Source organism: Protopterus annectens, chromosome 9.part0 (assembly GCF_019279795.1).
Source record: "Protopterus annectens isolate FY-2018-M chromosome 9.part0, PAN1.0, whole genome shotgun sequence".
Lineage (NCBI taxonomy): Eukaryota > Metazoa > Chordata > Ceratodontiformes > Protopteridae > Protopterus > Protopterus annectens.
Window position 1 is genome coordinate 1,174,589,914 of NC_056743.1, and position 17,029 is coordinate 1,174,606,942.

The following is a 17,029-nucleotide window of genomic DNA, read 5'->3' on the forward strand; positions in this document are numbered from 1 at the left end:
ACCAAAGCCTTCGATACTATTCCCCACACAGGTATAATTGATAAACTCTCTCAACTATGCATCAATCCATATGTTACCAGATGGGTAGCAAACTGGCTCACAGAACATACCTAGTCAAAATAGGGGAGGCCACCTCAAGCAGTAGACGCATTAACAACCATGTACCCCAGGGATCGGTCTTGGGGCCTCTGCTGTTTGGGATATACTTTTCTGAGGTGCAGGCCAAAACCAGTAGGCTGTGGCTGACCAAGTTTGCAGATGACTAAAAGATGGCTGCTGTCATCAGTTCTCCTAGTGATGTGGACATCATCTTAGAAGGTCTCAGCCAAACAAATGACTGGTGCCAGAAACATGGCCTCTAACTGAATGTTAAAAAATGCATCATCATCCCCTTTGGGGAGAGTGACGTCCCCACAAGTTATCACATTGATAATAAGGTCCTAAGCATGCACTCAGTCGTGATGAACTTGGGCACCCAGGTTGATAGCAAACTGATTTTTGACCACTATATTGCTTCTGTTGTTCGATAAGCTTTCTACATGGCTGACCTCATTAGTAAGGGCATCTCATCCAGGGACAGGGTGGTCATAACATCCCTGTATTCTTCCCTTATAAGACCCATTATTGAATGCATTGCCCCTTTCGGTGTGTACCCCAGAAAACACATGCAGTAGCTGAAGAGACCACAGAGGTTCTTCACCAGGAGAATCCAGGACCTCTAACATCTACTCTACACAGATAGGCTAAAGGCCCTGCCCCTGTACTCAGTCTCCTACAGACTCCTCAAAGGTGACCTCTGTGTGGCATACAAAGCAGTCTCAGACCCTGCCTTGATGGGACTGCTGCATATCTGCAAGTCAAGCTCCACTCGAGTAACCCACACGTGCGACCTCAACCTGGTCTGTGACATTAATAGGACTTGTTGGCGGGACAGTTTTGTGTCCCAGAGACTCCCCATTTTGTGGAATAGACTCCCTCTCCATGACAAGCAGGGTACCTCATTAACCCTTTTTAAGCGCAACCTGGATAACTGGATGGAGAACCGAAAATACACCCTTGGTATTCCATCTGTATCCCTCCTGGACAGTGGCATGGGGGGCCTAACATGTTAGAACATGGGCTAAATTCTTGGCTAGGCTTGTAAGGGCCTTAGGGCCAATAACCTAGTAACTTCCTATGGTCCTGAAGAAGTTTTCTTGCATGAGTCCAGGGTTAGTCCAGTATGACAGGGTGGAACATGGAAAGTGGTAGTCAGAATGTGTCAGAATGGCACTTTATAATTGGGATGGGTATAATACCAAGGAGGTTAAGTGAATGCTTAGTAGTTAGGCATAGCTGTCATGTTGGGAGAAAAGGAGAAATTTTAAATGGGTGCCCACAGGGCATAGAGATTAGCAAGCTAATTGGAATATGGATGGCAACACTGCATAAACTGCCAAATATATGCAAGCCCATCAAATAGTGGGTGGGGCTTCTGAGAGTACAAAATGAGTTGGATTTTTCTTGTGTGGTCCTTTCAGTCCACATAAAAAGAAGATGAAGTGGACTGTTGATCTGAAGTAGTTGACTTCATTTGATCTTCAACCTGTGGGTCTATGGATCCGAATTGGATCCGATACGTCCGCATAACCAGCATCTGATCCAAGCTCCTCCCCTTACCCATAATGCCGCTCCCCGATCTCATTTTCCGCTGAATAGCTAAGTAATCGTGGTCTTGAGCTCTGAGGACTTTTTCTGTGGTAAGTACTTGAATTCTGAGAGTTCTTTATCCTTTTCTGTACTTTCCTATTCCCTCACCTCCTCTACCGGCTTTGGACATCGGTTTAGTAAAAAAAAAAAAATAAAAAAAGTTTTGTTGTAGTTCTCCCTTTGGCCTTCCCACTCCTATCTTCTCTGTGAGGGAGTGTGTGCGTGTCTGTGTATTTTCCTTCCAGGCAAGGAGTATGGCTGATATTCCCCGTAAGATAGGTTTTAGGAAGTGCACAGAGTGTGGCCATAAGCTCTCTCCAGCCGATGGCCACACTCTGTATGTAGTTTGCTTGGCCACAGCCCATTTGCTTACCCCCTGTCCTATTTGCTCTGGCTTCAACCCGTGGGCCCTTAAGGACAGGAGGGATAAGCCCATTCTGAAAGGCTTGCTTCCCTCATCAGGGACGGCTGTCCCCGCAACTCCACTTCGGCCTCTTCAACTGCCGCTTCTGCCTCTTCTCCACAGGCTTCTGGGACTACTCCTGCCAAGAGGTCTGGGGAATGAGAGAGACACCATAAGAAAGATAGACCACGTAAATGGTCTTTGGACTGTTCAGCTTCAGTGGGGTCTCCACCCAAGACCAAAACCCCCATCAGGCCCAGTACCCCCACTGGTTCCACTCTCCCAGGTTCTCCCCTGAGCCGGAGGTGTCTCGGTCTCCACTATGGACGTCCTCTCATCGATACTCCCAGCCAGTGTCGGTGGCTTCCTCACAGTCTACCTGTAGTCTTAGTGAGGTCAGATGGAAAGGATGATGCAGAAGTTCATCCACACCCAAATCCAGATGAGAGTCTTGCGGTCCCCTCTCTCTCCGGAGTGGGGAGCTCGCAGACCTTTTTCACTCCACTATCTCCGCCTCTAATCCGTCCTTCAGTTTTGGAGTCTTTGGATCCAAGCTGTCGAAGCCGTAGCCTCTGCGTCAGATCTGGGGGGGTTCTGCTGGCTCCAGGTTTGTCAGAGCGCAGTCTTCCCTTCGGTATCTCGGCTCCTGTAGTCTCAGTTCCGACCCCCCCCCATCAGATTTGAGGGGAACAGCTCAGATGGTGGTTGCTCAGGATGCTCACTCCCCTTCGGCTTTTGATGTGGTGGAGAGGGTTCTCTCGAGTTCATAGAGGCTTTTGACCATCTCATTGTCAGACTCCGCCCAGACTCCCTCTGTTTTGGGTACAGCCCTGACCTTCCTGCCATCTCAAGGACAGCCTGTGCAGGTTTTGCCTCAGGAAGCTCCCACGTGGGAACAACAAGAGGTTTGCAAGTCCCCCCCCCCCCCAGAGTGTCCCACTGAGGAGGTTCTTCACAAATGGACGTGCTAAAGGAGACACTTGGACTCCTCTCCAGAGTCCCTGACTGAAGACACTGACTTGGAGGAAGGGGAATGTTCCCCCCAACCCCCCCCCCCCTCGAGGATGCCTCCTTTGGAGACATCATGAAACTCCTTTGCCGGGGGAGGGGTCTATTCAAAAACCAACCTTGGATGAGTCAGAATTCTTAGAGGCATTCGGCACAGCCCCATTTACTTCCTGGGTGTCCCCTCCCACAGATCCGCTTGTAAACCTCATAACGTCTTGGGTGTGGAAGGAACCAGACACCGTGGAGCCCATCCCTAGGCACCCAGATAAAGTTCTAAGCCCCCCACCAGACAGGACTAGTTGGACCGGGGGTCCCATGTAGATACTTTGGTGGTGGCTGCTGCCACGGAAAAAGAGCCCACGCAGGAGAACTCTACTGTCCATCCTTCTGACCAGGAGTAAAACCATGGACCTTCTAGGGAAGCAGGTGTACACTTCAGCAACCTTTACCATAAGGGCACTGAACTACATGGCACACGTCATTCGACTGCAGCGAGACCTAGTCAGTGAGTTCGCTGAGTTGCCCCCAGAGTCCATGCTGGCAGAGGACAAGATGATGTTCTCTGCACGGATAGCCACTTTCAAAGTGGTGGCAAACATGTCCATGTGTGTCTTCTCTCCCATGCTACGGAGGGAGCCGCCAGGGTGGCTGGTTCCGGCATTGCCAGGAGGCGCCATGCCTGGCTGTGGATGTGTCAATTCACGGAACACTTCAAGGTGTCATTTGCAAATGCACCTTATGATGGTTCTTCCCTGGTTGGGAAAACAATTTGAGACACATTGGTCTCAATGGAGAAGGACGGGAAAACACTGTCTGCCATTTGGATCCGCTTCTCTGCCCCTCAAAGATCCTTTTCAAGGAATCAGCGAGGGACAAAGAAGATGTGGTTCTGGGAATCTCAGTTCTCCTGGGACACTCGGGGCTCACCTTCGTCCAGAGCCAATGGGCGTTATGACGGACGCTGTCCAAGAGGCAGAGGGGATCCGAGAAACTTTGGGTCTCGAGAACCTTTCTCGGACAGACCCACGCAGCAGCCCTGAGGGGCTGCCGGACTGCTCATCTCTGGAGGCAGTCGGGGGTCGCCTTTCACTACACCCAGCAGCATGGGAGTCCGTAACATCAGAGCATTGGGTGTTGCAAATTATATCCAGAGGTTATTCCATCCCCTTTACCGAACTACCATCTCCCACCAAAATGCCTCTGAGACATTCCACCAGCACAAAGGGAGGTAACAGCACTAGAAATCGACAAGCTGCTAGGAAAGTGAGTCATCCAACCCGTTCCCCTAGATCAATTTGGATTGGACATTTATTCCAGGTTCTTTTTAGTGCCAAAGAAAATGAGGGACCTAAGACCCATTCTGGCTCTATCCATCTTGAACCTGTTAGTAGCCAAGGAGAAATTCCAGATGGTCATTCTTCAATCTATCCTGCCCTACCTGAAGCAAAAGGATTGGATCTGCTTGATCGACCTCCAGGACCCGTACTATTATATCAACATGGACAGGTGCTCCCGCAGGTTTCTCCGTTTCTGGCTGGGAGCCAACCATTATCAGTTCAGAGCTCTCCATTTGGTCTCACCACAGCCCCCAGGGTGTTCACCAAAATTATGGCAGCAGTAGCGGCTCACCTGAGGCTTCAGGAAATTCAGGTCTTCCCTTACCTGGACGATTCGCTCTTTGCTACCCCTACCAAGCATCTACTTTGCCATGGCAGGGATTATTTCCTATTATTAGCAAACAGCTTGGGCATCACCATCAACATCAGCAAAAATCGGCACTGATTCCTGTTGAGGTTCTAGAATTCACTGGTGCTTGGTTGGATACTATTCAAATGAAAGTTTACCTCACCCCAGAAAGGGTACACAGTCTGAGAGTTCATGTCTCGTACATTCTCCAAGCTCAGCTTCCTACAGCAGAGACAGTTCTGCGTGCACTGGGGTCAATGGTGGTCACAATCACTCTTCTACCCTTTGCTCGACTACAAATGCAAGTCCTTCAGTGGACGCTAGCAGTCTAATGGTTTCTTCTAGATCTTCCCCTATCCCATCCAATCTGTTTCTCTAGAGTTTGCAGGTACTCTTCAGTACTAGATTCTTTCCCTGGATCTTGTCAGGGGAAGCCCATTTCTCCCGTCACTTCCCAGAGCCACAGTGACCACGTACTCCTCCCAGCTGGGGGTGGCATTGCTTGGGAAGGACTGTCCAAGCCACGTGGTTCCCTTCAGAGGCCAGTTTGCATATCAACGTTTTGGAGATGAGGGCAGTGTTTCTAGCGTTGCAAGCTCTCCATGCCCATCTTCCTCTAGGGACTATTGCGATCCAGACAGACAACATGTCAGTAGTCTGGTAAATCAACAAAAAAGGAGAAACCAGATCTTACCCCCATTGCCGAGAAGCCATGAGAATGTGGGAATGGGTGATTCCACCGGACGTTTTCTGGTGGCAACGCACATTCCGGGACGGTCCAACATTCTAGTGGACATGCTTAGCAGAATGATTCTGATGCCTTACGAGTGGTCTCTGAATCCTTCAGTAGAGGAAGAGATCTTCCTCAAATGGGGTCGGCCTTGTTCTTTACTCTGAACCCCCCCTCAGGGTAAAATCCCCAGAGACGCACTTGTGTGCTTGGACTCCCAGTCTTCTTTATGCCTACTCCGTTACTTGTCATTTCGAAGTTCCTATGGAAACCTCGCAGGCTGCGGAACACAGTAATCCTCACTGCCCCATTCTGGCCTCATCAAGCTTGGTTCCCCTTCCTCTGGTCTCATCTAGTAGTTCCACCATGGATCTTGAATCCGGCTCCGGATCTCATCTCACACCCCTCGGGAATTCCTCACCCAGACCTGGACAGTCTGAAACTCACAGCTTGGCTGCTCCAGTTCCCTTGATTAATAGGATTCCTGGTTTATCCTCTCTGGTTAAAACCATTTTGGTGGCGGCTCACAAATCTTCCACATGAAAAGTATATCATAGCAAGTGGAAATGACTCTCTATATGGGCTTCTCAACGGGATTTGGATCCCTTTATGGCTCCCGTCTCAGCAGTATTAGAGTTTTTGGCGGGGATTTTTCAACAAGGTGATAGTTCCTCTAAGTTAAAGTCCAACTGGCTGCTATTTCTGATTTTCATGTGGGGGAGAATGTCTTTACTAGCCTGTTCTAAACTTTGCAAGACCTTCCTTAAAGGTACCTTACTTTTAAGGCCCCCAGTGAAGGATCCTACCCCCCCCCCACCCCCCGTGGGACCTCACTTTTGTATTGCAGGTTTCAGTCTCCCCTCCATTTGAGCCCGCAGCTTTGGTAGACTTGCAGTATCTCTCTTGGAAGACTGCCTTCTTGGTTGCTATTACGTCAGCCAGGAGAGTGTCGCAACTTCAAGCTTTGTCCATCAAAGTTCCTTACATGATTTTCCATAAGGACAGTGTTTCCCTGCGCACTAATCCATCCTTCCTTCCTAAAGTGATATCAGAAGCCAACATTAATCAGACTATCAATCATACCATTTTCTTTCCTAAGTTTCAGAACAAGGGTGATTTTAAGTTAGATTTGCTGGATGTACACATATAATTGAGATTTTATCTACACAGGACGAAATCCTTTCACAAATCTGATTGTTTGTTTCTTACTCATAACCCTTCTTAGGAAACCCAATTTCTAAAGTGACTGTTGCTCGTTGGATCTCCCAATGTATTATTCAAGCATAGTCTGACAAAGGAATTCAAGTAAATGCACATTCCACCAGGTCTATGGCCACTTCAGTGGCTTTTTGGGGCAGGGTGCCGCTGGATGATATTTGTTCTGCAGCTAATTGGTCTTCATCTCACATTACAAATTATACATTGTATCCAGGAACAGGGCATCTTTTGGCTCTGCGGTGCTCCGGAATATCCTTCCATGAGGGCCACCCAGGTGTTTGTAGCTGGGACTCTGTCAAACAGGTTGAAGATCAAATGAAGTCAACTACTTCAGATAAAGAAGTTATGTACTCACCATAACGTTCCATCTGAGTAGTTGTGTTTCATTTGTCTTCAGCCATCCCCCCTTCTTCTCCCGTCCTTGTCACTATGGCCTTGGCCTTGTATATGGGAGATGAACATTCTAGAGGCTTCTCTTGCTATGCTTGGTTCAGGAATTTTGGGAGGGCCAGTAGCAGTAAGGTCCTGTTGGGTCGGGCTTATGTTATACTGAGCAGCAAACTCGATCTGAAGGGAGGAAGGAGACGGGGGGCTCCATAGACCCACAGGTTGAAGACAAATGAAGTACAACTACTCAGATGGAACGTTATGGTGAATACATAAGTTCTTTTTTTCTGTCATGGACCTTAATTTGTGTTCTTTAAGGCAGTGGTCTCCAACCTTTTTTGCACCAAGGACCGATTTTATGTAAGACAATTTTCCACGGACCAGCCATCATGCACCTAATAAAACATAAAGTGCATTACATGGTATTTATTTATTTGGCATATGTTTATCTGGGAGGTCCAACTTGACTAGAAGTCCATTTTCATCCAAGACCAAGGGAGAAAAACTCCACAATACAATAGAAAGACCGTTGCCAATAATTACCCAAAAAAAAGTGTACATTCTGCTTAACAGCATAACATTGCTCTGCTATGGTCGAGAGGTATGTAAACCTAATGGCAACCTTATTGACTTTCTAAGTGTATAAGAACAATATTTAAAACCTGTCCCTGTTTGTGGCTCTCTCCAGATTTACTGTGGGAGTTGAGTGGTGTGGTAAAAAGATGCATCAACCTAATGGCAACCTTATTGACTTTGTGAGTTTATAAAAGCAATATTTAAAATCTGTCCCTATTGTTTGTGTCTCTCTCCAGATTTATTGTATGAGAGGTTGAGTGGTGTTAATAATTGGCTCAAATACTGGTGTCATTCTAGGGGGATCCAATGTCTGTCTGCTTGGGATGACATACTGGACAAGTCACGCTGCTTCGCAAGGGACGGCTTGCGTCTGTCACCACTGGGCTTCCGGATATTGGCTAAGGCTCTTGCCTCCCCCATAGTGCCTTTTTTAGGCAAGGCTCAAAAGACAAACCCACCTCCTTAGAAAACAAAAATGACAAAAAATTAAGGGTAATGCTGCTCAACGCCAGAAGTCTAAATCTTAAGATGCAGGCTCTCGAAGCACTCCTCAGTATGGAGAACATCGATGTCTGTGCAGTACCTGAAACCTGGTTCAAGGCTCCTAAGAGCACCCCAGCGCTACCAGGTTATACCTCGTATCATGCATTTTGGCCCCAAAACTCGGGCCAAACCAAAAAGGGAGGGGGAGTGTCCATATTCATCAAGGACACCCACACCTCCAGGTTAGTGGCAACACATGAAGCATCAGAGACCATCCAGGTGCAACTAACCATAGGCAAAACTGCTATACAACTGGTAGCATGTTACAGACCCACCCTCCCAATCTCAGGAACCCCATTCAGCCTTCCTGAAGACATTGGAGGATATGAATGTCTCACCAATCACCATCATATTAGGAGACTTCAACTACCCTAACATAGACTGGGTGCATTATTCTAGCCCAAACACCCTAGCCCAAAGGTTCCTGGACTTCATAAATTCAAATGCAATGGAACAGCTAGTCACCTCTCCCACAAGGAGAGATAATATACTAGACCTGATCATCACAAACATGGGGACAAAGTGCTCCACACCGGAAGTATACCCCTCACTAGTGAGATCTGACCACAAACTAATCACCCTGGATATACATATCCCACACCCTGGATATACATATCCCACCTCCACCCCCAACACAAAAGACTACAGTGAAAAACTTCTCAAAAGCCGACTTTACACTTCTTAAAACTGAGATGGTATCCTTTAAGCCCACTGGGCCAGTGGAAACCACATCCCACAATGCAGAATCCTTCACAAATGCTTTCTACGGACATCTCCAAGAATGCATGGATCATGCAATCCCAAATAAAACCAAGACCCTCTCCACCAAGGGCAGGCGTCCTGTCTGTTGGACCCCAGCCATAAACAAATTGTATAACAAAAGAAGGAAGCTACTGCACGACAGAGCAAGATCCCATAAAGAGACGGCATCTCTGATCAGCAATAGTAGAAAGCTACGTTCTCTCATAAAAACATCCAAGGCCAACTTTGAGAGAAAAATCGCTATGGACACTAAAGATAACCACAAGGCCTTCTTCAGCTATGTTAGAAACCTGGGCGGAAACCCTCAGATATGTTCAGAGTTAGTTCACAATGACACAAAATACACTGAACCCACAGATATTGCCAATATTCTGGCAGACAGGTCCAGTGCAAATTTCTCCCCTCCCTCACCCCCAAAAGAAGAAATACTTATCCCAGCTGAATGTAACCTCCCTGTCATCTCAGATGTCCAGGTGAGAACCGCCCTCAGCAAAGCTAAAAACACAGCATCAATGGGACCTGATGGTATCCCGGGCTGTGTGCTACGTGAACTCCAAGAGGAGCTAAACCCACACATAAAAATGCTATTTAACCTTAGCCTTACTACAGGATATGTAGCTGTACACTGGCGTACAGCAACAGTAGTCCCACTCCACAAAGGAGGCACCTCTGCAGACCCTGGTAACTACCGCCCCATAAGCTTAACCAGCCTGGTCTGCAACGCTATGGAAAGAATCATTATGGAACTCATAAAGAGAGACATTGGGGACTTAGTCACTTGATCCCACCCAGTTCAGCTTTGTAAAGGGCAGATCCTGCCATTTGAACCTTGTTGACTTTTTTCAAAGCAGTCACTAGAGCCATTGACGAGGGCAAAGCAGTCCATACAGCCTACCTGGACTTGGCTAAAGCTTTCGACACAATACCCCACTCTGGCATCATAAACAAGCTCAACAGCTTAAATGTAAATCCATATGTCACAAGATGGGTGGCAAACTGGCTAAAGGATAGAACCCATAAAGTCAAAATCGCTGGAGCCATGTCAGACTCAAAGCCAGTCACAAGTGGTGTCCCACAGGGCTCTGTCCTGGGACCCCTCTTGTATGGCATTTATTTCTCAGATGTGAAAGCAAACATGGGAGGGTTGTGGCTGACAAAGTTCGCAGATGACTGCAAACTAGGCGCCATAGTTGATACACCAGCTGACACATACATCCTACAGAAAGGCCTCACTGAAATGGACAACTGGTGCCGGAGTCATGGCCTTAAACTAAATGCCAAAAAATGTATAGTCATCCCCTTTGGGAAAAACAAAGTACCCACAAATTATCACATAGACAGTAACCCACTGAGTACGGAAAAAGTAATCCGAGACCTAGGGACCCAAGTAGATAGTGACCTCTCATTTGACACCCACGTTGCCAAAGAGGTTAGAAAGACTTTCTACCTTGCCCACCTTATGAAGGGATTCACATTCAGATCAAAGGAGGTCATTGTACCCCTGTACTCCTCCCTTATCAGGCCCATGATTGAGTACAATGCCCCATTTGGTATGTACCTAACCCGGCACTTGCAATAGCTAGAGAGACCCCAAAAGTACCTCACCAAGAGGATCAAGGGTCTCCAACATATGTCATATGCTGCCAGACTAAAGAAACTCCAGCTCTATTCAGTAGCATACCGCCTGCTCAGAGGTGATCTGTGCCTGACGTACAAGGCTATGTCCAGTCAGGAATTGATGGACATGCTCCACCTCAAAAAATCCAAATCCATCAGAACCATGAGAGCTAAAGATTTAAACCTCAGCACAAATATGAATAGGACATGCTGGAGGGATAACTCAGAGGCTTCCCATACTCTGGAACAGAATCCCAGTTCATGTTAGGCAGAGCCCCTCACTGACTCTCTTCAAGAGAAATCTTGACGAGTGGATGGGAGATCGTAGGTTTACCCCAGGGGTCATCTCTGTGTCAGTACTAGACAGAGGCACAGTAAACTAATTCTATTATGTAAGGGGGTCTTCACTGTGTCACTACTAGACAGAGGCACAGTATTCTAAATCCATTCTGTACACTTTTGTACCATTACATGGGGTGGCGAAAGCCACATCACTATGGCTAGGCTTATAAATGCCCCAGGGCAGATAGCCTAGTACTAAACTATGAAACTATGATCGAGAGGTACGCAAACCTCATTTCTGCTGCTGCTGCCAGGGATCACTCTCACTGTTTCTCTTTCTCTCATGTGCACGCGCACACACACACATACACACACAGGGTCTCTTCTACTTTCATGCACGCGTGCGCGCGCGCACACACAGACAGAAACATACACACACTGTTTTCGGTTTCCTTGACTTTTATTTTACACTCGCTAAAGTGCTGCTTAGTGAGTGTAAAATAAGGGCTCAATCGATCTCACTGCTCACTTTGTATCATACATACACAGTCTCTTCTTTCACGCACATACATTCTGGCTTCATGCACACACACACACACACACACACACACACACACATAAACACGCACTCATACACGCAGTCATACACACACTCATACATTTACTTTTTTCTCTCACTCCATGCCTGGCGGCCTGGTACCAAATGATCCACGTCCCGGTACTGGTCTGTGGCCCAGTGGTTTGAGACCGCTGTTTTAAGGGAGAGATGGACTGCTTTTTCTGCTGGAACCTTCTTTTTGTAGCAGGGGTTCTGGGTGGTATAAAATTAGTTGCATTTTTTCTTTATACTACTTTCAGTTCTAGAGAGAAGCCTTTTTAAATGCCCAAAGTTGGACTTTTTTATGGAAATGTGAGATTCTACAGGACAAGGAAGTGCAAACGACTGGATTTCACTTCACTGCCAAAATAAAAGCTTCTTGTGGTATTTAATTTGTTTTTTCATGTCATATTTAGGTGTTTCAGGTGCAGAATTAATGTTACACAACTATTAACAGGAACTTTTATATTTTTATATGAAAATCTCAGGACATTTCCCATTTTCATATATATTTTGCAGCACACAACTACCCAAATATAGGAACTGTCCTGTGAAAAGTGGGATTGAATAAGTAAAATGTACTGCTGCTACTTTCATTCCAATTTTAGAAGAAATTGAATGGATTGGTATTTTGGACAAGTTGCATTTTTTTAGAGAGAGAGTGGCTCTAGACAGTATAGATTTTTTATGTCTTTGTATTGCTTCAAGGTTTGGCATGCACGTCTGTATAAAACTGTTTTTTTGTTGATGCAGAAAGGGTCTGGAGAGTGTAAAATATTGCTTTGTACTTTTCAGGTTTCAGTCTTGTTGCTGTAGAAGAAATGAAATTAACTGCCATTTTTGGGGAAGGACCTTTTTTTTTTAAAGGCAGATAGGGTCTGCAGACAAAATGAGAAGGATTTGTGGGGTGTGGGCTGTCCATCTGTCATATATATTTCCTATAGTCATCTGTAGATGTTCTTCGTTCCACATTGCTGCAGTCCTTACTATTGGGTAGTCCGCTGTCCAGTCGGCCCGAATACCAGAGTATATGGCTGACGTCGGTCAGGGCGCATTAGACTGACGTCAGTACGTCAGGGTACTAATGCGCATGACCGACGTCATATCCTCAGTCTTTTTTGCCGCATGGTCCGATGCAGAAGCAGTTTTGCGAGTGCAGGTTGGCGTTCTGAAATATTTCCGAAACCGGAGTTTCAGACCGAATCAGAGTTGGCTAAGTACCCCGTTGGGGAACATTTTGGTTTTTTCTTGCCTCAGTATTTAACCGGATGTCAGAAAAAGTGAATAACTGTATTTCTTGTGGGAAACAGATACCTCATAGGGATTACCATACCTTGTGTATACCTTGTTTAGGGCCTGAGCACGGCGTTGTTGGATGCCGCTCTTGTGCTAGGTTTAACAAACGCACTATTAAGAGGAGGTTAGACTGTGCCAGGTTAGTGTTTGGGAAGCGTTGCAATTATAAAATGCCGTCAGATGCTCCGTCGCCCGCTTCGTCCAAGAAGCGCAAGGACAAAACAGCGAAGCCTAGGGTTGATGAACCGGCAGTCCCGGACGTCGGTTCTTTAGAAGGCTCAGTGGAGCCAGAGGTTTTGCCAGGAGTTTCTATGGAGTCTCAGGCAGAAACTTTACTGTTACAGGATGTGCCTTCTCAGGAGGTAGGCCAGGCTGAGGGGGCTTCTCAGGTAACTGTTCTTCCCTCTCTTCCCAAGGTAGTTAGAGCCTCTCCTTCTGTTGCCAAAACTTCTTTGAGAGGTAGGCCAAGTTCTGCTTCAGTGGGGGCTTCTCCTAGCATTTCGGGTTCTGTACCTAAGAAACATATGCTTAAAATGGCAGAAGATTTGATTACTATGATTAGAAGTTCTATGCCCCCTCCTGATAAGAGGCCTAGGGTGGAACCGGAGTTTGATAGTTTTGAACAGTGTTCAGAGGCTTCTGAGTCTTCTGCGGAAGATTTGCAGGAGTATCCTCCTTATTCTGATTCTGATGTGGATGATTCCACTCCTACAGCTTCTCCTCCTGAGGATTTCTCATTTTCAGAGACTCTGCATTCCATGAGGGAGCACTTTAAATGGGAAGGCCAGGATTACTCTGATTCCAGGAAAAGGCTTAGGGAATTCTTGTTTTACCCCAGCATAGGCCCTTAGCTATACCTCCTGTGTTGAATGTGGTGGAAGATGTTTTTGCAGAGGCTTCCCTGAACCCTGACTCTTTGCCTCCTGCTCCTGTTAAACCTGATAGGTACTATAGGGTGCCCGAAGCTCATAAGTATTTGTTTAAGAGTCCTAGGGCGGACCCAGAAACTGTTTCTCAGGGGCCTAAAGGTGTTAAGGCCTCTGTGGTTAAAAATCCTGTTCCCACTGATAAAGAGGCAAGGGCTTTGGATAGGTGGGGAAAGAAAGTGTATACTTCTTCCACTCTGGCCATGAGAGCGTTGAATTGTCAGTTTCACATGCTAAAATATCAAAATTATCTCCTTTCACAATTGAAATCTAAGGTGGATGCTTTGGCGGAAGGTATTGAGTGTAAAGAGTTGCTGGATTTGGTTCATGTGTCTGAACAAGTGGGTAAGCATTCTTTGCAATGTGGTTTTGATGCTGTACAGGCCTCCTCGAGGGTGGCTGCCACTAGTTCTGTTCTTCGCAGGCATGCCTGGTTGAGGGATCAGAATTTAGCTGAGCATGTTAAGACAAGGATTTTGGATGCTCCTTTACAGTCTGATGTGTTGTTTGGTTCGCCTGTGGAAGCAGTTTTAAAGAAAATGGAGGACAAAGCTAAGTCTATGCAAACTGTTAAAGATTTTTGCAGGTGCAGCCACCGAAGTTTAGTAGAAATTGGCCTGCTAAGGGGTGGACATATCCTGCTTATGATTCCCAGTCTAGGGGTAGGTCTAGACGTGGTAGGGGCAGAGCTCAAGGTTCTTTTAGGCCTAGAACAGGAGTTCACCTGCTCAGACTTCTGGTGAGGGCAGGGGTCAGTCCTTTCGTAAACAGACCCAATGACCTGCCTTTTCAGCTGCCAGTAGATTCTCGTCTGGCAGCTCCTTTGGGAGGAAGACTGTCTCTTTTCAAAGAAAATTGGGATTTAATTACTCAAGACAGATGGGTGTTGGATATCATTCACCACGGTTACAGGTTTTATTTCCATACATTGCCCCTTTCAAAGGCATGCCAGACGTTCCTCCTCCACAAAGAAAAGAGGCTCACAAGCAAATTTCTCAGTTACTCCAGATGGGGCCATTCAGCCAGTCCCTGTATCAGAAAGGGGCCTCGGATTTTATTCTCGCCTGTTCCTAGTACCAAAGAAGGGGAACACGTGGAGACCAATTTTGGATTTATCTCTCCTCAACACTTATCTGGACATTCCCAAGTTCAAGATGTTGACGTTACAACAGCTTTTACCTCTGCTGGGCAAAGATCACTGGATGGTAACTTTAGATCTCAAGGAAGCTTACCTTCATGTGCCTATAAGGCTAAGTTGCAGGAAGTATCTGCGGTTTCGAGCTGGAAATTCTCATTATCAGTTCTCTGCATTGCCCTTTGGCTTATCTACTGCCCAGAGTATTCACAAAGGTTCTGGCTCCAGTGATAGCTTACTTCAGGCTACAAGGAATTCAAATCTATCCTTACTTGGACGACTGCCTGATTCTGGCTCAAGAAAAGGAAGACCTTCTACAGCATCTGGAATATGTTATAGCAGTGCTAAGATGCCTAGGGTATTCTGTGAACGAAATAAAGTCCAGTCTAGTACCCTCTCAAGACATGTGCTTTCTGGGTGTGAGACTGAATACAGCAGCCCAGATGGCCTTTTTAACCCCGGACAAACAAAAGAGTCTATCCCTTTACTTCCATCAACTATCTCATCAGTCCGTGCTGACTGCAAGGACAGTCCTTCAAGCATTAGGGTTCATGGCATCTTGTATTCTGGTGCTTCCCAATGCCAAACTGCATATGAGGAAGCTACAATGGTATCTCAAAATGTATGGACACAGCACTGCCAGGATTTGGACACTGTCATTCCAATAATACCTTGCCTTCAAAAAGAATTTTTGTGGTGGGCTCAGGAATGTCACCTAAACAAGGGACTCTCTGTGACCCGGCCAGAGGCGAGTCAGATTTTAACGACAGATGCCTCGGACATTGCTTGGGAGCTCATCTAAATGGAAAGTGGATACAAGACAAGTGGCCTGCCAGACTACAGCATCTACATATCAACATGAAGGAGATGTTAGCAGTCCAGTTTGCATTAATGGCTTTCAAGGAGTTACTTCTTCCAGGGCAGGTGTTGATTCTAACAGACAACACAACTGTCATGTGGTACATCAACAAGCAAGGGGAACACATTCTTATCCTCTATGCAGGCAAGCAATGATTTTATGGGAGACTGCGCTAAGCTTGCAACTAACTCTTCAGGCAAGGTTTCTGCCAGGAGCACAGAACTCCTTAGCAGATGTGTTAAGCAGACAAATCATGGATCCCCACGAGTGGAAACTGGATCTTCATGTATTTCAGAAATTGACAGTGTCATGGGGAACTCCAGACATAGATCTGTTCGCTTCTCCACTAAACCACCAGCTGCCAAAGTTTTGCACAAAGGGGTTTCATCACACAGCTTGGAAAGTGGATGCTCTGTCTTTCAGTTGGAAAAACCTTCATGTGTATGCCTTTCCACCTCTGCCTCTTCTTCCAAAGGTGCTATTAAAAGTCAGACAAGACAAGCCAAGGATGATTTTGATAGCTCCAGATTGGCCTCGGCAACACTGGTACCCATTACTAAGGAGTCTGGTAAGGAAGCCTCCATGGCCTTTACCTTTAATTCCTCATCTGTTATCTCAGAAGGACGGTCATCTGCTCAATGTCAAGCTTCACTCTCTTCATCTAACAGCCTGGCATATTCTGTGTTGAAACACAGCAGGTCTCAACTTCCTCAACAAGTTTTAAATGTGATTATGGAAGCTAGAAGACCTAGTACAAGGAAAGTGTACGCAGAAAAATGGAAGAGATTTTTATTTTGGAGTACAGCAAAGAATTTGGAGATTTCTGAGCCTAATTTGAGTGTGGCTCTTCAATATCTTACTGAGTTATTGGATAAAGGTTTGTCCTTCTCTTCCATTAAGATTCATGCGGCAGCAATTTCAGCTCACTATGATTGTGACCCACCATTGTTTTCGCATCCTTTGTTCAAGCAGTTTCTTAGAGGGGCAAAGAATATAAGACCCCACGTAGAGCTCCTACTCCTGCTTGGGATCTCAATTTTGTGTTGGAAAAACTTACTCTACAACCTTTTGAGCCTGCGGCTACTGCTGAATTGAAATACTTGTCATGGAAGACTGCTTTTCTGTTGGCTATTACTTCTGCAAGAAGGGTGTCTGAGTTGCAGGCCCTTATGGCAGTAGAGCCCTTTTTGATTTTCCATAAGGATAGGGTATCATTACGTACTAATCCTTCCTTTATGCCTAAGGTGGTTTCTAGTGTGGCTTTAAACCAAACTATTCATTTGCCTACTTTTTATGCAGACCCCCAAAATAAAG

At 46.3% G+C, this 17,029-nt stretch overlaps 1 protein-coding gene across 2 annotated transcripts in view; it reads left to right on the top strand.

Annotated features, from left to right (window-relative positions):
• LOC122811905 (glycine N-phenylacetyltransferase-like) overlaps positions 1-17,029 on the top strand; it is a 662,545-nt gene that overhangs the window by 588,697 nt on the left and 56,819 nt on the right. The window lies entirely within an intron of this gene.